Source organism: Mirounga angustirostris, unplaced genomic scaffold (assembly GCF_029215605.1).
Source record: "Mirounga angustirostris isolate CCGP_5_RB_7025 unplaced genomic scaffold, mMirAng1.0.hap1 SCAF_8, whole genome shotgun sequence".
In the NCBI taxonomy this organism is placed as follows: Eukaryota; Metazoa; Chordata; class Mammalia; order Carnivora; family Phocidae; genus Mirounga; species Mirounga angustirostris.
The window spans coordinates 4,063,567-4,084,153 of NW_026991716.1; the positions used below are offsets into that span (position 1 = coordinate 4,063,567).

General features: G+C 47.0%; 1 protein-coding gene across 9 annotated transcripts in view; it reads left to right on the top strand.

The window, feature by feature from the left end:
- RIPOR2 (RHO family interacting cell polarization regulator 2) overlaps positions 1-20,587 on the top strand; it is a 327,440-nt gene that overhangs the window by 218,243 nt on the left and 88,610 nt on the right. The window lies entirely within an intron of this gene.

Below are 20,587 nucleotides of genomic sequence, written 5' to 3' on the forward strand. Positions count from 1 at the left end.
CCGTGGGAGGGAACGGTTCCCCCGGTGGCGGTCGGTCTCTGGTTCTGCAGCCGAAATGACTCCTTGGCACCCATTAAAGCTGCTTCTTTCCTCAAAGCCACAAGTCACTGCCCTGTTTTCGGCCCCGCTCAGTGCTCTCTTGTCAAGTGCAACGGTTAGAATAATAACACACCTCGAGTTCACAGTTATGAGTGCAAAGTATTTCTCGGGCTCCTATATTCCCTGGACACTCATGAGCCTTGTAAGACCTTGCTTCCAGAAAGGCCACAGGAAACAGCAAAGTTTTTGCAGGACCTTCAAAGGTTCTCCGGGCCTGGTACAATGCAGCAGGGCACGAGAATACTTCTGTCCTGGGTCCCTGGTAAACCTCCCCAGAGGAGGAGAACCCTCCAGGATGAGGATGAACGGGCCACAGGGAAAACATTCAACCAGTAGCTGTTTGTTGCTCTTGGACAGACCAGCAGATACTTAGGAAAAAATACCACTCGCTTTGAACCAAACCTCTCTCATTTCCCCAGGCTAAGTAAATTAGCACGTTTTCCCATTCAAAAGGAATTTCAGTTTAGAGAGAACAAGAAAACTGCAAAAGATTTATGAAAGAAAAAAAAAGAGAACTGTAAGTAGAAGTGATGCTCACTTTCTGTCTCTACTGCTTATGAAGCCAAGGAAGAGATTTTTTAATAGGGAAACAATTATGCTGTCTACTCGAATCTGGTGTATTTTGATGTTGTTTCCTGAATTACATTCGCCCTTTCCGAAGTTAAAAGAAAGAAGAGATTAAATTAACGATATGTACAAAACCAATAAATCCCAAAACTTCAGAGGTTAAGTCATACCCTCTGTATTAAGTAAAAAGTATTAAGAGGTAGAACGCAGGGACGCCTGGGTGGCTCAGTCGGTTAAGCGTCTGCCTTTGTTTCAGGTAATGATCTCGGGGTCCTGGGATCGAGTCCTGCATCGGGCTCCCTGCTCAGAGGCGAGTCTGCTTCTCCCCGTGACTATCCTCATCTCATGCTCTCTCTCTCACTCTCTCTCTCAAATAAATAAATAAAATCTTTTTTTTAAAAAGAACATAAAAATATACACATCTTGGCTAGGAGGAGTTGGAGTTTTTGTTTGACTACGCCACGCTTTACATCGTATAAATATAATAATTAGTATTTAGCTATGTTGGACCTTTCTCCAAAAATCCGTATCTGGGGTTCTCAAGTGGACCCAAGTAATGGGATTGGAAAACGGGTAGAAAGAGCTGCCCTAGTTTCCTGAGTTGAAAACAGTTGGTCACTCTTTGCTTTCGTGATTTGCCAAGATTGCTTGGATCCGCTTCCACCCCTCAGAGTCCTGGAGAAACACTTCGCTTGGAAGTGGTTTTCCCTCCTTTGTTTTCACAGGTTGTGGAGCAGACACAGACGTCCCCACAGTAAGTCATGCCTCCGTCACCTGTGTCTTGGGTCATTGCAGAACATTCCCTTCCCGTGGATGTCTAGGAAGCTTTCTTTGGTTGGTGCCAAAGAGCTGGTGTCATTTCAGGAGGACAAACTAAAATAGCACATTGCACTGAAGCTATGTGGGCTGTTTTAACCACAAGTCCACCCCCCCCCCCCCGATTAATGGCCTCCAGTGACCTCAGAGTGACCTATTTAGATCAGGCCAATGCCAAAGGGGCCCAATAGCACAAATAAAGCATTTTAAATGCTTATTTCATATCTTTATGAGCCACCACCAAGTCCTTTTAGGAATGGTATAAGACCTACTCAAGTATGTCTTTTATAGGACATGAGAACGAAAATTATAAGCATACCCATTTGTGTGTGGCAAAAAAAAAAAAAAAATGTTTTTAAGCAAAAGAAATGTGTAGTTGTTATGACCAAAATGGAGAAATAAACTGGTAGCATTGCCTTCCCCCTTGATGGAAGTCACTTCACTTACTCAAGTCAGCATATGAGTGAGAGATGTGGTTTCTCCAGTTAACTGTCCCTCACATGTTTTCTTGTGCTTAGCAAGTGTCAGGCTTATTCAACTTCTCATTTATTTTTGGATGGCTAAATTTTGCCTATTGATTGTTTGCCAAACAGCTGTGATGTTGAACAAAGATGTTTGTGATTCAGTGGGTTTCAGAAGAGATTTTAAAGAAGGAAAAGGTATTAGCTGAGTCAAATGGAAATGACTATTTCCACTACCAGAAGAAGGGCAGAGAAGAGTTAGAGAGGAAGAAAAAAAAATAGTGACTGGTCCTGGCAAGTAAAATGGAGAGAAGAAAGTGAACCCAAAAATGTAGGTGCTGGGGGGATTTTTTTTTTTAAGATTTTATTTATTTGAAAGAGATCACGTGTGTGTATGGGGGGGGAGGGGCAGAGGGAGAAGCAGACTCCTGGCTGAGCGGGGAGCCCAGTGTGGGGCTGGATCCCAGGACCTGAGCCGAAGGCAGATGCTTAACCTACTGAGCCACCCAGGTGCCCGTGTGCTGGTAGGATAGTGAACATACTCAGTATGTTCCAGGCTATCCTGGGGGCTGGTTTCTGGGAAGACCGAGATGTGGATGAACCTGGCTGACTGGGAGTGGGATGATTCCCTAACACGCGTCCACCCTGGAGTGAGGGAGGGATCTGATGAGCATCTGATGTGTTCGATCCTTGTTGGTAGGGACACCAGGTCATTTAAGCTGAAAAACCACTTTGTGCTGTGTAGACAGAGCATATCTCATCAGGCATCTAGAATTTCCCTTCCAGGATAAAACAATCTACTTGATCATTTTTAGATTTTTTTAAGAGGATTTTGACCTATGCTGGATCGCAAAGAGCAGGTATAGTGGCCAGTTTTACTCCGGAAGACAAATTAAAAATACTTTATATTAGCATCACTCTCACGTGAACTTTCAACATCTTACATTTTCCGTGCTTTACCTCCCTGAGCAAATGCTTCAGGCAGAAGACACGGGAAGGTCAATGATGGATACAAAGTAAGAACTTAAGAGAGGAAAAAAACACTGTGTCAACTAAAGATTGTCAGTAATAGATAACCTAGCAAACAGAGAAAAAGATCTGGTATTTCATCTTCAGCTGTATAATGAGGTGTAGCCCTAGGAAATAAACATTTCTAAATAAAACAAAGAGAGGAAAGAACAAATTGCTGCCTTCTGAAAAGTGATGAGATTATGGTGCCATCTTTAAATTGCAATGTTTTCCTTCTTAGTCTCTGGATCATTGGGGGTTAAATGTTTAAATATACTATACCACTCAAAACAGCAACAGGGGAAAACCAGCTGGACCCTTCTCCCTCTCAACTTCATTCTAAACCATCCATTCAGCTAAGAAACAAGAAGAGAATACCTTGACTTTGAGATCACAAGTGGAGTCAGCTGGCTGAGCAGTTGAATAGAATTTTTTTCTCTCTAAATTGGCATTGGGGAAACTCTGAGGAGTAAATATGAAAATATTTTCTACGGTGGGATTTTTCTTATTTATATCAGCACAACAAGCTGATTAGAATGGTACATGAAGAAAAGTATGTCAGAGAATCAAATATGCAGATGTGATTTGTGGAAGGCACTTTTAACTACTTTCAGATAAATTATGTGACTGAAATATTAGGAAAAACAAACTCTTCTCCTTCAGTTTCTGGTTTATATACTGAGGGGTACCAAGGATGTCTTTGCGGTGGGGCATGCTTCAGCCCCCAATTAATCTCCATTAGTATCCCTAAAAACTGAAACATAAAATTAGAATTTTAACTCTTAATAAAAAAACATGATAAAAAAGCTTCTTCAGAAAACATGACTATTTTGAGTGATCTACACTCTGGATATAAAGTTATATGCTTGCAAACAACTTCTAGCAGAGGGCCAAACCCCTTCTCCAGCCATGTTGCTATACTAAGTACTTTGCTTACAAAAATTCTAGAGCCACCATTGTTTTTAAATCTTTGATCATTACCATTCAGACTTCTAAACTGAGGGAATAGCAGGGCGTAGTAGAAAGAGCAAAATAGGGCGCCTGGGTGGCTCAGTCGTTAAGCATCTGCCTTCGGCTCAGGTCATGATCCCAGGGTCCTGGGATCGAGTCCCACATCGGGCTCCCTGCTCGGCAGGAAGCCTGCTTCTCCCTCTCCCACTCCCCCTGCTTGTGTTCCTGCTCTCGCTATCTCTCTCTCTGTCAAATAAATAAATAAAATCTTTAAAAAAAAAAAAAGAAAGAGCAAAATATTTGGACTCAAAAGATCTATTTCAATTTACTAGTAGTTTGACTTTAGGAAAGTTACCTAACCCTTCAGAAGCTTGACTTTCCTTCTTCCACATGGGGATGATGATAATTATGGTGATAATGATGTTGGGGTGGTGGTGGTGATGGTAATTGTGATAGCAATGATGATGGTGTCATGTGGTGGTGATGTTGGCCATGGTGATGGTGATGGTGGTGGTGGTCATGGTGGTCATGGTGGTGATGATAGTGGCCATGGTGGTGGTGGTCATGGTGGTGGTGATGATGGTGGTCATGGTGGTAGTGATGATGGTGGTGGTGATGATGGTGGTTATGGTGGTGGTGATCATGGTGGTGGTAGTCATGCTGGTGGTCATGGTGGTGGTGATGATGGTGGTCATGGTGGTGGTGATCATGGTGGTGGTAGTCATGCTGGTGGTCATGGTGGTGGTGATGATGGTGGTCATGATGGTGGTGATCATGGTGGTGGTGGTGATGATGGTGGTCATGGTGGTGGTGATCATGGTGGTGGTGATCATGGTGGTGGTGGTCATGGTGGTGGTCATGGTGGTGGTGATTATGGTGGTGGTGATGATGGTGGTCATGGTGGTGGTGGTCATGCTGGTGGTCATGGTGGTGGTGATGATGGTGGTGGTGATGATGGTGGTCATGGTGGTGGTGATGATGGTGGTCATGGTGGTGGTGATGATGGTGGTGGTGATGATGGTGGTCATGGTGGTGGTGATGGTGGTGGTGATGATGGTGGTGGTGATGATGGTGGTCATGATGGTGGTGGTGATGATGGTGGTGGTGATGATGGTGGTCATGGTGGTGGTGGTGGTGACCTCCTGAGAAAATTGCTGGGAAGTTCAAGGAGATAATGTGTGAGGTAATGGAAAATCATTAAGGGCCTACTATGTAAGTGTCAGTTATTATCAGACTGATTTTCTCAGCTGCCCCAGCCTCCCAAGTCTATACAATTCCCCTCTCCTACTCCTAGCCTGTGATCAACAAAGACACAAGCTGACGAGAGCAGAGTTATTCAGAGTGCTCACTTCAGATACTTCCCTGGGAATATAAAGGTGTTTCTGGCTCATGAATTAATAAGCCTGGCTGCTATCTCATCTCCACCATGTGACCAAGGCAGGGCTCAGAATAAGCCCATCATTTGGCACAAAATAAGTATGTGATTTCTTACCCATTTTTTTTTTAAGATTTTATTTATTTATCTGAGAGAGAATGAGAGAGCACATGAGAGGGGGGAGGGTCAGAGGGAGAAGCAGGCTCCCCGCTGAGCAGGGAGCCTGCTGCGGGACTCGATCCAGGGACTCCAGGATCACGACCTGAGCTGAAGGCAGTCGCTTAACCAACTGAGCCACCCAGGTGCCCCCCATTTTTTATTATTAGCCAATCTGGTCTCCCTCTGGAAATTATTTGAGTATTAAAGAGTAATAGACACTAGGGCAGTTTTCTTGTGGAGAGAGTCCCCTCGCCTTGGTCAGGAATTCTGGAGGTCAGGAATCATATCTCTAACAGTATCTTTAATGACATACAGTCCCTATTTCCTGGGTAAATATTTACTTGCGGTAAACATACCACAGTTACTGCCTCCCCCGTCTCAGTAATCTGAGAAAGGCTAGGCTTTCTATATTTGTTAAAACATTTCTAATTTAAAGATAACACCCATTGAAATTTGAATTATATACATGTCACAATATTTTAGGACAGCCATTAAGATTTTAAATGAAGCTTCAACATTGAACATCCTCTCTCCTAGTGCAGTGTTTTTACTTCCACTGCTTTTTAAAATATTTTCAATGATAAAAACTCCTGGAGGAAATTGTGGTGATCTGTTTGTATATATATATTTTTGTAAATATATTAATGTGCACACACACATCCAGGAAGACAAATATTAACTCAGTTGCTTAATAGTAATTCTGCATGGGGCAGAGAACAAATTAATAGGATCAACCTGCTGTGAACTAATCAACACATTTTGGTGGAGCCCCACTCCATGGAAGTTATGACCACTGCACGTAACTGGGCAGCTGGGTCAGAAGTCATATCAGCTGTAGCAGGGCTGACTAGCAATGGATCGGCCCAAATCCTCCCCACTCCTGGAGACACAACTGATGGTGGGTCAGGAGCATCACCATCTGTATGAGAAAAGACAACACAACCTCTGGTTATTTACAACGCGGGCTAGAGTGCAGAGGATGGAGAAAAGCCCCGTGTATCCTCCTAACACCGATGGTACCCCAGCCTTTACGACGCGCCAGGCGCTGCTGAACAGGGCACGCAGGGAGTCAGTGGCTCTCTGCCCCCTCTTGACCTAGTCCGGAGTCGGCAAACCATGGCCTGCGGGCCGATCCCAGCCCACTGTTTTTGTTCATAGCCTGCAAGATGAGAATGGTTTTTACAGATGAACATTTGCAATTGATTTGGTGATGGGGAACAGTAAACCTTGAACTCCAGTTATGCAAAATGTTCTCCCAAAGAAAAAGAATTCCATTCTTCTCCTAAGCAGACCAGGAATACCAAAAAAGAGCAAGTGCTCAATTATACTTTAAATTTTGTCAATAAAAATAAGTGAAATTTTATTTTCTCTCTTGTTATATGGGGTAGCTACACAATTTCCTTGTTTTTTTGCCTCTTGGTCCACAAAGCCTAAAATATTTGCTATCTGGCTCTTTCTAGAAAAAGTCTGCTGACCCCAGGTCTACGTTATCAAATTCCAAATCATTTTGCCTCTTGAGGTCACTGCGAGTTTCTTAACCGTGTCTCCCTCCAGCTCTTCTCCTTTTCACATCCACTGGGAGGATCTTATTTTTATATCCCCATTTAAGAGGAAGATTTATCCCGCTTTGTTGTTTTAAATATTCTTTTTAAGAGAATACATGTCACCATATGACACTGCTTTGTAATACCAACTGGAAGGATGATGAAAAATCTGTGGTCCAAGACAAAACCAAAGAGAGGGCGCAACATCACTTAGGGGGAGACACAGTGGGACTAGGGACGTGTTCTCCCAGCCCACCAGTGAATGAGGTGAAAGAAAGCACACAGGGGGTGTCCACGGTCCTTTCCACTCACATCTCCGCATCAGCTCAAGGGATTTTCCTCCCCTTTTGACTCTTTGGGTCACCAGGTGTCCAAGGTCCAAAGTCCTTGGAAACTCGTGGTAAGGAACCACTGATGTGTGAGCATGACTCCAGTCCTTTTCTTGGCTCTTCCACACACATCACCCCAAGTCTCCCGATTCACTGTGGAGTGACCAAGCCAGGCCTCAGGGGTAGCATCATCAGAAGACGCAGCTTACTCAGGAGCTTATGAACTATTTAGGGATATAAGATTTGCTTTCTCATTCATTTAAAGAATACTTATTGGGGCACCTGGGTGGCTCAGTCGGTGAAGCGTCTGCCTTCGGCTCAGGTCATGATCCCGGGGTCCTGGGATCGAGCCCTGCATCGGGCTCCCTGCTCAGCGGGGAGTCTGCTTCTCCCTCTGCCTCGGCCGGCTTACAAATAGAAACAACTTACCTTTGCATGAGAAGATAACATGGGATTAGCAGAGTTTTGGTCACCACAAGACAGAGCTGGCTCTTGCCCACTGCCCTTCGTCTGCAATGCAGACCAGTGTGTGTCCACTTAGCCCGCATGTTAATTTGAGGACAAGGAAGCCTTTTCAAAACAGGCATGAAGGAATGAGGGAAAAGCACCACCACACACAAGCACATTTAGTGAGGGCCGCTTGGCTCCTGGTTGCTAAGCGTCAGAAACAGCAGGAATGTTCAGCTCTATTGGGCATCTTTGAGGAGTTTTAAATTGCTGGAGGGGAAAATATCTTGTTGTCCAAAAGAGTCAGGGAGCCATTGTGCACTGTTGGTGGGAATGCAAACTGGTGCAGCCACTCTGGAAAACAGTATGGCAGCTCCTCAAAAGGTTACAAATAGAACTGTCATATGATCTAGAAATTCCACTTCTGGGTATATAGTCAAAAGAATTGGAAGCAGGGTCTTTAAGGGATATTTGTACCCTGAGTTTACAGCATCAGTCTTCATGAAGTCGAGAGAGGCAGGCAACCCAACTGGCCATCGATGGCTGAATGGGCAAGCAAAATGCGGTCCGTACATACAGTGGAATATTCTTCAGCCATAAAAAGGAAGAAAATTCTGACACTTGCTATAATGTGGAGGAAACTGAGGTCATTAAACTAGGTGAAAGAAGCCCGTCACAACCAAACAAACAAAAACACCACCAAATACTGTATGATTCCACTTATATGAAATATCTAAAGTAGTCAAATGTCTGGAAACAGAAAACAGAAGGGTGGTTGCCAAGGCTTGGGAAGAGGGGGGAAGGGGAGTTGTTTAAGGGTATGGAGTTTCCGTTTTGCAGGACGAAAAGAGCTCTGGAGATTGGTGGCAGAACAGTGTGAATGTATTTAACACTACTGAACTATATACACTTAAGAATTATTAAGATGGTAAGTCTGATGTGCATTTTACCGCATATATATATATATGAGTTAAGAATAACTACATCAAAAAAAAATGTCACAGGAGGGAACTGAATTTCCATGAGAGACAGAAGTGGCTGATTCTGACCAAGGCTGGGCTTAGCTGACAATCTTAGAAAGATTGCCCACTGCCCTTCTTAGAAAGACTGTGTTCTTTATAACAGAATAGCATGAGAGTTACGTATGGGAATTCTTCCTACCACTTTCCGTCTGGTTGGGAATCAGTTTTTAGAATCTCTGCATCAGTGGTTTGAGATGGGCACTTACTGCGGCTTATCTAGAAAGGAGAAGCATCATCAGAAGACACAGCTTGCTCAGGAGCTTATGAACTGTTTAGGGATATAAGATTTGCTTATTCATTCATTTAAAGAATACTTACCGGGGCGCCTGGGGGGCTCAGTCGGTTATGCATCTGCCTTCGGCTCAGGTAATTATCCCGGGGTCCCGGGATCGAGCCCCGCATCGGGCTCCCTGCTCAGTGGGAAGCCTGCTTCTCCCTCTGCATCTGCCTGCTATGCTCTCTCTCTCTCTTTTTTCTCACTCTCTCTCTCAAATAAATAAATTTTTTTTTTAAAAAGAAGACTTACTGAATGTCTGCCATGCACTAGGTTGGGTTCTATTCAGCTGCTGGGATCAGCAGTGACTTTGACATGCCGCACCCCTTGTGAACTTATATTGCCATGGAGGGGGACAGACAGTAGACAGGGAACAACGGGATGTGTCCGATGGAAAGAAGGGTCATGGAGAAAAATTAAGTGCAGGGTGAGAAGGATGGAACAAGGTGGTCAGAAGGCTAGAACATGGTGGTCAGGTCAGAACAAGGCTTTGCTGATAGATACCCCGATGCTTGATGGAGCTGTGGGGTCTGACCTGGACTTCTGGGGGAGAATGTTCCAGAAAGAGCCAGAGGCCGGTGTGGCTGCTGCACGGTGTGTGAAAGCAGAGAGGGGTGGACGATGAGATCTGAGCGGTTTCTGGGGGGTCCAGCTCTTGTAAAGCCCTACAGGCCATGGTAAGGATTTGAGTTTTTGCTCCATGGGAGATGGGAAGACCCTGGTGGGTGTTGAGCACAGTGACATAATCTGATTTGCCTTTCAAAAGGATCATTCTGACTGTTGTCTTGAAAGTGAAGATGGGGGCCTGGAGGGCAAAAGCAGGGAAGCCACTTGAAAGACTTGCAGTATTCCAGGAGAGAGCAGATGGGGCCCTTCCCAGGCCTGACACTGATTAATTCTGGACGTAAGGGTGGGGCGGTGTTGCCAAGGATAACTCCAGCACTTTGGCCCAAGCTCTGGAAGGACGATTCGGCTGTTTACTGAGACGAGGGGGGCTGCTGGAGGAGGGGGTTTGAGAGGCGGGTCCAGTTCCGGTGGGTTATGTTCGCAGTGTAGATGCACATGGCGGCTGGCTTCGCCGAGTCCCACTCCAAGCAGCCGCAACAGTGGGTGCTCGGGAAGTGTTGGTGACATACATATCAGTGAAAATTACTCACAGATTCATCTCTAGCTTACGGGGATTGGACTGTATGACTGATATGGGCTGTTCCCTAAAACCAGGCATTCAAGACTGTAATGCAAACTGTTTATAAACACTAAAGGGAAATTAAAGGAAAGAACAGAGGGGAATGGCTGGATGAGCAGGGCAGGCTTCTTGCAAGGGTGTATTTGAAGGAGAGAGCTTGCTATCCTTGGAAGTACCATCGTGATAAATCCGATAGTTGTAGAAGAGCATCCAAGACTCTCCGTCTGTATGTGGCCTCCTGAATTGTGTGCTCTGCTCACCAAGTGAAAATGCTTGCATTTCTTTCCCTTTGGCTCCAAGGCTCTACATCCGTAGAATCTCTGCAGGAGGAGACCTACAGAGGTTTTCGGTCTATCTTCCTAAACAGAAGGCAGGCAAGGGGTCAGTCTCGTTGCTAAACTCCCTCCCTTCTTTCCCTTCCCCAGGGAGGTTTATCAGCTTTTCTCGGTGACACATCCATTTAACACCAAGAGCTGGCAATCAGCATATTCACTTTGATTTTAACTCAAATCCCCCAAGCGACATCTTCAACCACTTCTGTTTATTCTAATCCTGGGGAAAACTGTTCTTCCTCCTGTAAGATAATCTTGGGTATCCTCAAAAACCATTACAAGAACATATTAACATGTGAGTAACTCTCCCAACACTAAAATAGCCAGTCAAATATTTGTATTCCAGCGGGTACTTGAGTTGAGTAACACATCTTTGCAGACAAGAGGGCAAGTGTATTCTGAGCAGTGAAGAGGGGCCAGTCGTCTGTGAATCAGGATATGAAACGCGGGGGCACGCGGCCACAGCTGTTGACCTTGAATTTCTCTTTGAACGTGGCACCCAAGGCTGAGAGGCTCTTCTCCGAGAGGCCTGTGCACCTTCGTGCTTCTAAAACCTGCCGCTGCCTGGTGGTGACGTTCCTCGTTCTGACTTGGCCACCGTCTCCGGTGCAAAGAGCAAACGAGAGCAGGTGTTCACATTTATCTTCCTCGAGGAGCCCCTTGGGGCTCGTTGAGGAAGGGTCAGTGAAGGAAGAGGCTGAACAAAGCCTTCCATCCGCCCCCACACTCGAGCCTGCCAGCAAACAGCTGTTCCAGGCTCTTCCTGCTGCCAGTAATGAAAACATAACCGGGATTCGATGAAAGCTATTTAATGGGGGATTGCTCGGAGAAGCCACTTTCTCTGGAGATTTGCTTAAACCAAAGCACTTGGATTTGCTACCGTGGCGGCGAGATCTTCACCTCCAGCAGCCTGAGCGTGAATGCCCTATTTCGAATGTGACAGCCAATTACACTTTGGTGGCGTGAATAATTTATCAGGTTCAAGCGCACTGTCAACCAGGGACAGTACAGCAGGCGTGCTGCCTGGCTCATCATGGAGGGTGACGGCGCCCGGTCCCGTTGTCACAGCCCCCACCCAAAGCTGCCAGAGCTGTGAACTGCCTGTGAGCCGAGAAGGAACGTGGGGGATATGGGGCCAGGCTCCGTTCCTGCTACCCGAGGAGCCTTTGTGGGTTGAGCAAGCTGCGCTTGGGGAGTCAGATTTCCACTCTCACCTCTGCAAAGTGAAACGGAGGGGTGGGGGGGGGCGGGGAGATGAGGGCGGTTGTCTCCGGTGTCCCGATTTTGCATAAAATATCTGTGGGGGTAGGGGTGGAGGCTGTGAAGTGGTGATCCAGGAAGAAAGAGGCGGAGACCCTGAAGCCAGCAAGGGTAGCTAATGCCTTCCAGGCCCGGCGGAGGGGTCATGGGCCTTCCCACCCCGCAGCTGGTTCCCGCCTCCCCGAGCAGGACCAGGAGCAGCTGCCCAGGGAAGGGCTCAGCCCGGAGGAACCTGTGCCCCGAGTCAGGGTGTTCTCCCGTGTGCCAGGCCGTCCGGGTGCTCTGCCACTCGCGCTACATCCAGCTTCGCTCGAACAGCAGTGACAGCTCACTTAACCTCGCAGAGACCCGTTTCAGGCTGAACTGGACTCCAGCAGAACGTCCCTGAAGATCGTGAGGCCTCACTGGCCATGAGGAAGTTCTCAGTAATGTGGCTGCCGGGCCTGGGATGCCTCCTAAATTCACCTCCTGAAGTTGATAGTCTCATTCTTACGCCTTAGGGAGGGACTGATGTTTGGGATGACACTTTGCATAATGGGGGCCAGTCAGGAGGAAAGGGATGGTACAGGATTATGTGCAACGATGGCCCTGGGCTAAGATCGAAAGAGAAACACGGGCGCCTGGATGGCTCAGTTGGCTAAGCCTCTGACTCTTGGTTTCGGCTCAAGTCACGATCTCAGGGTCGTGAGTTCGAGCCCCGCATCAGGCTCTGCACTCAGCAGGGAGTCTGCTGGAGATTCTCTCCCTCGCCCTCTGCCCTCCCCTGATCACTTGCTCTCTAAAATAAGTAAAATATTCTAAAAAAAAGAGAGAGAAACAAAAACAAGAGTTAACTAAAGAAGAAAGAATTTTGAAACATGAATGACTGAATACAAGCAGATTTTACATTTTTTTCAGTAAGCAATAGGCAACTACTAATGTGTATCCATCAAGGCATTATCAGGAAACTGATGGCTCCCGCCAATTAGAATAATTCAAGGGAGGGGCGCCTGGGTGGCTCAGATGGTTAAGCGTCTGCCTTCGGCTCAGGTCATGATCCCAGGGTCCCGGGATCGAGTCCCGCGTCGGGCTCTCTGCTCTGCGGGGAGCCTGCTTCTCCCTCTGCCTCTCTCTCTCTCTCTCTCTCTCTCTGTCATGAATAAATAAATAAAATCTTTAAAAAAAAAAAAAGAATAATTCAAGGGAGCTTCCTCTACAAAGAGATGGCTCACGAAGGTGTGGGTGGAGTGTGGGGGAACCAGAGGGCCCAGTGGGGCCAGTGCCACTGCGGGGTCCAAAGGAGGGGAGAGGAAGAGGTTGCTAGAACCTATAGGACGGAGGCAGAGAGGGCTACCATGGGGGAGTAGTCATCTTTTAAGAGGGGACACAGCCAGCCCAGCATGACCTCACAGGGAAGAGCCAAGGAATGGATATCCTCGCCTCACTCCCTTTCCTTTTACCTGTCTCCTGTTGGGGCTCCCATTGGCCAAACCCAACCGGGCGTCCTAGGGCAGGGCAACCCCCCGGGACAGAGGGCAGAGACTGGAAGCTGGAGGATGGACAGGAAGGGGCGATGCAGGATAGCCTGCTAGCCAGGGACTGCATCGGGCCTGGGGACACGGTATAAATAAATCACCTTGGAGAAGCTTACAGACAAATCTCTTCTTTTATGTCTCCCTATTGATGAGGAAAAGGGAACAGATTTACTATAAAGCAAAAGTCAATTTATAACCTTAAAAAACAGCTTACCTACCAAGTACTAAGCCTTGTGTTTAAACATACATACTGACAGTTTCCAATCACTTCTACAGTCATTTTTAAAATATTTTATACTTATTTTAGTGTCTTTGTGCAATAATACTTAGTGAATTAAATTTATACCATTTGCCTTCAGCCTTAAAGCGTTCATAGCTCCAGGAATTTGCAAAGTTAACATTCTGCCCGAATGTCTGTCGGGGTAGATCAGAGCTTCTCAATATGTGCTCTGAGGACCCCTGAGGTTTCCCAACACTCTTTTATAAGGTCCCAAAGAGCCTCAATAATTTTTTTTAAAGATTTTATTTATTTTTTTGACAGAGAGAGAAAGAAAGAGAGAGCACAAGCAGGGGGAGGGGCAGAGGGAGAAGCAGGCTCCCCGCTGAGCAGGGAGTCTGATGGGAGGCTTGATCCCAGGACCCTGAGGTTATGACCTGAGCTGAAGGCAGACGGTTAACCAACTGAGCCACACAGGCGCCCCCTAATTTTTTTAAGTATAAAGGGGTTTAGTCTAGATTATGCTTTATATATACACGCACACACACACACACACACTTATGTATATATGTATATATATGTATATATCACATACACACTTTACATGGAATTTAAAATGGCTAGCCTAGACTATGTTATTGTGTAATAGGTCTTGAGACCAAAAAATTGGGGACTGCTGGTCAAAATGATATTACTGCAGAAAATCACCTCTCCCTGTCATATAATAATAATGTACGAGCAACCCAATCTCAAGTTTCTGGATAGAAGGGGATTGTTTGCCACATTTAAGGCATGTTTTATTTGCTGCCAGCTTTGAACCTTTTGCTGACTATCTTCTACCCACACAGCCTTCCGGGTCACTTGGCGTAGAAACTAGAAGTGGTGGTGGAGGTGGAGTTTTGGACGGGGATCATTTGCCCAAGTGGATAGGCCTGATTTCAGCGTCTCTGAGACATTCGTTCCCGGGACACACTGAAATGCTAGGTGTGTTGGCCAAACACGTTTCCCATTGTGCAAGCAGATAGTGTAACAATGGTGAGAAGCCACAGCCTGAGATGTCTACTCCCTCATCAGTGCCAGACACGGGCAGAGGAAAACGAGGCCTTGCTCTCAGCAGTTCAGAAAGTGGCAAGCACGACCCAGCTGTCATTTGTCAAAGCGAAGCCTCCTTCTTTCTGTAGGTACAGCTCTGATGTCAATCAATGCAGGAACGTTACGCTCTTTTTTCTGGGGGGACAGATGACAGAAGCCAGCTGACTGTCCTCCACACTCATTAATATAAAGCTTCCAATACTGTCAGTGGCCCTGAATGTAGTTTCTGATGTCCAGGATCATATATACTAATGAGGAGAAGGGTACCAAATATCTGGGACGGAAGGAGATTAGGGGCCTGGGTCTGTACTCAGGGGGACACGGCACTTAGAGGAGAATGTGGGGAGAGCATGGCGGGCCAAGGAAGGCATCATGAAGAAGCTGGTGTTGGACTAGAGCTTCAGAGGCTAGGCAGGACTTGTAGAGACAAACATCAGAGAAAAAGCGATGGGCAACTCTCAGCAGAGAATTTTCAGGCAGTGGAAGTGACCTGAGCAAAACGATGGAAGCAGGAATGGTCAAATGTCAGAGCCGAAAGGACGCTTGGCAATCGAGTTGTCCACATCCTTCATTTGACAGGTGAGGACGCGGATTTCAAAGGTCGAGACGTGCCCTGAGTTTTCTATTGGCAGAACCAAAATAGAACCGAAGTGTCTCCAGGTCAGAGACTCTTGGCAGGGCTGCTCCTTGGACACTGAGCGTGGCTGGAAGAGCTGAACTTAGGGCCGGCAGTGCCGGGCGGTGGGGTGTACTGAAAAGGCTTCTAGAGCCACTTGGTAGTGTGCCAAGTGGGCTGGGCACCTGTTTGGATCTTATCCAGACCAGTGTTTCCCAAAGTGCATTCTGAGACAAATGTGCCAGAACCATCAACATGCTTGTTAAAATGGCCGATTTGGAATGGGAGAGAGGGTGACTCACAAATCTGCATTTTAAACTCTTTCCCAGAGTGATTCTCCTGCACTTCGCAAGTTAGAAAATCAATGATAAAAAGAAATAGGGAAAGATTGGCCAGAGTGGCGAAGGAAGAATTCAGCAGCTGTGAGCAAAGTGGAGGGTGAAGAGTTACAGTATAAGGAAGGGGTTCAAGAATCTTAGAGCTGGCAGCGTTCCAAGCCATGATCTGGCCGTGCACGTGGGTGGCCAAATGCCTACAGAGGAAGGTCATAAGAGTAGAGAAGGAATTTCAAAATCATGATGTTAGATCTGCTGTCCACATGGATATTGAGCATCATAGTTACGAAAAGAGATTAGATCTCAGTTGTATCTGCCTACCCCTAGGACTAGTCAATTAGACTGACTAGAAGCCAGAATGCACTAGCATCATGGGCAGAAGGAATATATAGAAATATAAATAAATAGGGTCCCTAGATATAACCAAATCTTGGAGACCTTCCATCCATATCGCTTCATGACAGCAGTGGGTCTTCAGGCACATATTAAATATCTAAATCTTTAAGTCAGGAAACTAAATTGGTTGCATTTTGCCTGCTCTTCTGCTTTCTACCGAGGAATTGTGTATTTACTAGATCAATTGGTGACAGAAAGAGCAATCGGGTTGGCTTGGCCAATGCTGTTCCCATCGGGGCTTAACAAAAGGAGCTTAAACAAATGCCCATGAGTGAAAAGCAGGGTAAAATTCAGCTATTGCAAGAGACCATTTTCAGTGCTGCTGAAGTTCAAACACCCTGTTTTATGGAACCAGAAATAATCACAGTTCCCATAGCACCCATAGTACTTCTTCCTCTTTCCTAACACCCACCTCAGTTATGTCTGGCTGTCCTCATGCCAGCCTGCACAAGACAGGTTACATGACTGTCATGTTTACCTCGGTGTCTTCTGCCCTTAGTTGAAATAACAGCTTGTTGAAATAACAACTTGTTGAAATAGTAGCTCTCATCGGTACCTTGGGGTGTTTACAATTAAGACTGACATCTGGGGAGGGGGGCAGAGGGACCTGCGTTAAACTCTTTCTCCTTTGGGAGACCCATGTCTTTCCAGGGGCATGAAAGAGTGACATAGAGTCTGAACTAGCAGAGTTTTCTCTAATATCTGCGCCCCTTCCTCCACCCCGCCCGGTGCCTGATGAGCTCTGGGCCCCACTGTTTCCCTGGATGAGGTTCCAAGGGCTCAGCCAAGGTGTCTCCAAAGACTTGGATCAGTGAAGTTTTGAGCTAGAAGAATCCTGGTTAAGTGATAGTAGGGATCTAGAGAGAAGCAAGTGGTATTCTAACAGCGAGAGAGGAGACAAGGAGAAATAACCACCCAAGAATGAAGACTTGGGTGACCACAGCAGGACCGGTGATTTGAGAGGCGGCGTGAAGCCCTCTGGATTATGCGCCAGGAGGTCTTGGTTCTGGTGCTGACTCTATCTGGTTGTGTGACCCTGGGCTCTGGGATTCAGACTGGACACTCCACTAAGGATTGTGTCCTGGTTGTGCAAATCCATGCTGCCCGGTCCCTCACTCGTACGAGTCCCTGATCTTGAGAAAGGGTCTCCACTGGGAACTGTGGAGTCTACGAAGTCCCTCAGGACAGACCCCTCTACCAGGTGCAATGAGGGAAAGGAGCCCATGCTGGGCGTTCACCTTGCATACCCCATGTGCTGCGTTCCTTTCCTGGAGCGGGGTAGGGGGTGCGGAGCTCGAGGAGGATATCTGACTTACCATGCCAGCCTCATTCCCATTCAGAGCTTCAGTCCCAAAGCTGAGATGCTGAGGCCAGCTCACAGGAAGTCTAGGAGCCACTCCCATGCCCCTCAAGGTCCCCTGGCTTCCAGCTCCCACATACACACCCCTGCCCCCACACTCGCACCCAAGCCTCAACAAGATACTCCGAGCCCAAAGGGGGAAGCTGGGGTGTAGAGTGGAATGTACTAGGGCAAACAGAGCCTTAAATATTTCTCACCTCTGACTTTGAGCAAAAGCTTCGCCTTTGTGATCGTGAGCAAATTACTTTCTCAACCTGCGAGAGCATCAGTTTTCTTATCTTTCCGATGGGGGCAGAAATAGAAAGAGGGATTGTAGTAGGCTTAGGTGAGACAATGTCTGTAAGGCACCAGGCATCATCTATAATCCTTGTGAAATCCTCTGCCCCCTCCCTCCCATAAAATTCATGTGAAGTCTCCAACAGCCCCGTTCCTCATTAGGAAGGAGTGGCGTTGGGGAGGTGGGTGTTGGGGACTGAATGTGTGTGTTCCCCCAAATTCCTATGTTGAAGCCCTTGCTCCCAGTCTGGCTGTATTTGGAATAGGGAAGTAATTAAGTTTAGATGAGGTCATGATGCACAAGGATTGGTGTCCTTGTAAGAAAGCCACCGCCGGAGAGCTCATGCCCTCTCTCTGGGTGCATGCACTGAGGAAAGCCATGTGAGGATAGAGCAAGAGGATGGCCAAGTACCAGCCAGGAAGAGAGCCCTCACCAGAACTTTGATCTTGGACTTCCAGTCCCCAGCACTGAGAAAATAAATGTCTGTTGCTTAAGCCACCCAGTCTGTGGTATTCCGTTATGGCGGCCCCAGCAGACTGATAGGGTGGGGAAGTAGAAAGTCTACTATCCTCTGGGGTGGATATTAGGCCCTACTCTTCCCTCCAGGAGTTTTCTACGTAGCCCTATTAGCACTGATGCTAATCTGCAGTAGCTCATCCCTTTCTCCCCAAACTTCTACTACGTATCTGTGCTTCTCTCCAGGTCTCTTTGTCCAGAGGGAGGTAAAGGGAGAAATGTCTGGAACCATCAGATCCTACACAAAGAGCTATAATCAATGGTCGAAGATGTTAAGCATCTGCAGAGATGCTAAGATCTAAAATGTTATGACAGTCCGAGGTGAGGGAGAAGGGAAAGGGGCAAGGGGTCTGGGGAAAACAGAGTCTGGAGTATTTAAGCTGGATCTTGACAAATTTCCCCTATTGAAAAACAGGCAAAGGCCAAGCAGATGGATATAGGCTAGGGTGGGGTTGACAAGGGAAGAAAAGGATCAAGTAGGAAGAAGGAGTGATCCAGAATGGCAGAGGGATTCATCCTCCATTCAGTAAGTAGGTACTGAGCTCTTGCCCTGTGTTGGGGATACAGTATCCAAGACAGAAAGGGTCTCTGCCCATATGATCTCACAGTCCAGGGAAAGAGAGACAAGAAACAAGCAAAAAGGCAAATAAGACCATTACAATTTACAATTAGTGCTCTACAAGACATAGGGTTTTGAAAAAGGATAACTGGAGGGAAGACTATACTTAAAGATGTGGGTGGTCAAGGAAGACCTCTCTTCACATGTTTACGGAATTGAAGGAAGGTCCTTGTGGCCTGAGCTCTGTAAGAGGACGAGGGGGTACGCATGAGGCTGGGAGGACTTGTGAGCATTGGTATGGAGTTTGGGTTTATTCTATAATAAATGGGGCACACAGGGTTTTAAGCAGGAGAGTGACCACAACATATTTATCTTTTAAAAGATGACTCTTTCTGTATTGGTTATCTACTCCTGTGTGACAAATTGTCACAAACGTAGCTGTTTAAAACAACACCGTGGACAAGTCACACTAACACTCTTGGATCTTGGTTTTCCCATCCATGAAATGGGAGTAGTGATGCCTACTGCTGAATATACCTCAGGAATAAATGATACAATGCTTGTGAAGGATCTGCTCCAAAACCAAGGATATAAGAAGAGAGTCAGTGAACTGTAGTGTTCAGCACAGCAAGGACTGGCTCAAGTCAGCCAACCTCACCAGGGACTTACGTGTTGACTAGAATACCAATATTGAAAACATATGAAGAATAACTGGCCAGGCAGACTGGAATGTTCCTATCATGTGGTCGACACATTTTTCTCCTCTGAAAGAAATGCCTACATGGGAAGACTGAGAAACTATTCTGTAAGTTAAAAGAAGGGCAAAGAGAAGTGGTGTCTTGAAAAACCAAAGGCTCGGACTGTCAAGGCACTCACTGCTCAGCTGTACTTCCTGGTCTAACGGAGACTGGTGCTTGCTTGCTCGTGGGTAGCCTTTCTAAACATCCAGCGCACTCTGCTCCTATCGTACCCTTAGGTGGGTTGTGATTCGTGGATCAGGCTGTATTTTTGGCTGTTCATATTTGGGGCTGAGGATGCGGTCTCCTCCCCACAACTGGATACAGGTGTTCCTATGCTGACACAGTCTCCTGGAATGTTCCCTTTTGGTCATTGTCTAAGTTCGTCAATTCTTACCAATTCACTCACAAAGTTACTGAATCCCAAGCTGGGGTGAGGGGTGGGGAGATGCACCTGCAGTACTGTGTTATTTAACCTACCCTAAATACACAATTTATTCAGTATGGTGGCTTTACAGATAAGGAAACCGAAGCAGAGCGGACATTCCCTGTTGAGACCTTGTCTCTGGGTCCTTATAGACTCCCGGTCTCATACATTATGTTTCCACTCCAAAAGACTCTACGGAATGGGTTGTCGGACGGACCCACTGTCTCCCAAAGGAAAGCTTTATGTATAGTTCAAATCCACGGAGACGAAAGCAAACCCCAAACCCCCCAACTGTTTCTCCCCATCACTACAAGATCTGTCTACCCGAACAGGGCCTAGTGGAGTGCCCGCACAAAGCAGGTGTCCCCAGGGGGGCTTTCCAACACAAGTGTTGCCTTGAACAACCAACTTCACCCCACCCCCAACCACACGCACACACACACGCACACACACGCACGCACACACACGCCCGCCGCGGCCACCCCCGCGCACTGTTTTCAAGGCACAGTCTCCATTCCAGATCCCAAAAGGTGGGCTAAAGGGTCTCCCCTGGCCTGGGCCGCCCCCCGGCCGCTCGCCCCCCGGCGCGAATTCCGCGGCTAACTCCGAAGCGGCCACGCCGGCTCCCGCTGAGCCGCTTGGCGCGCCCGCCATCCGCTGGGGGCCGGAGCACGGCGCAGCCTCCCGGAGCTCGGCCCGAGCGCCCGAGAA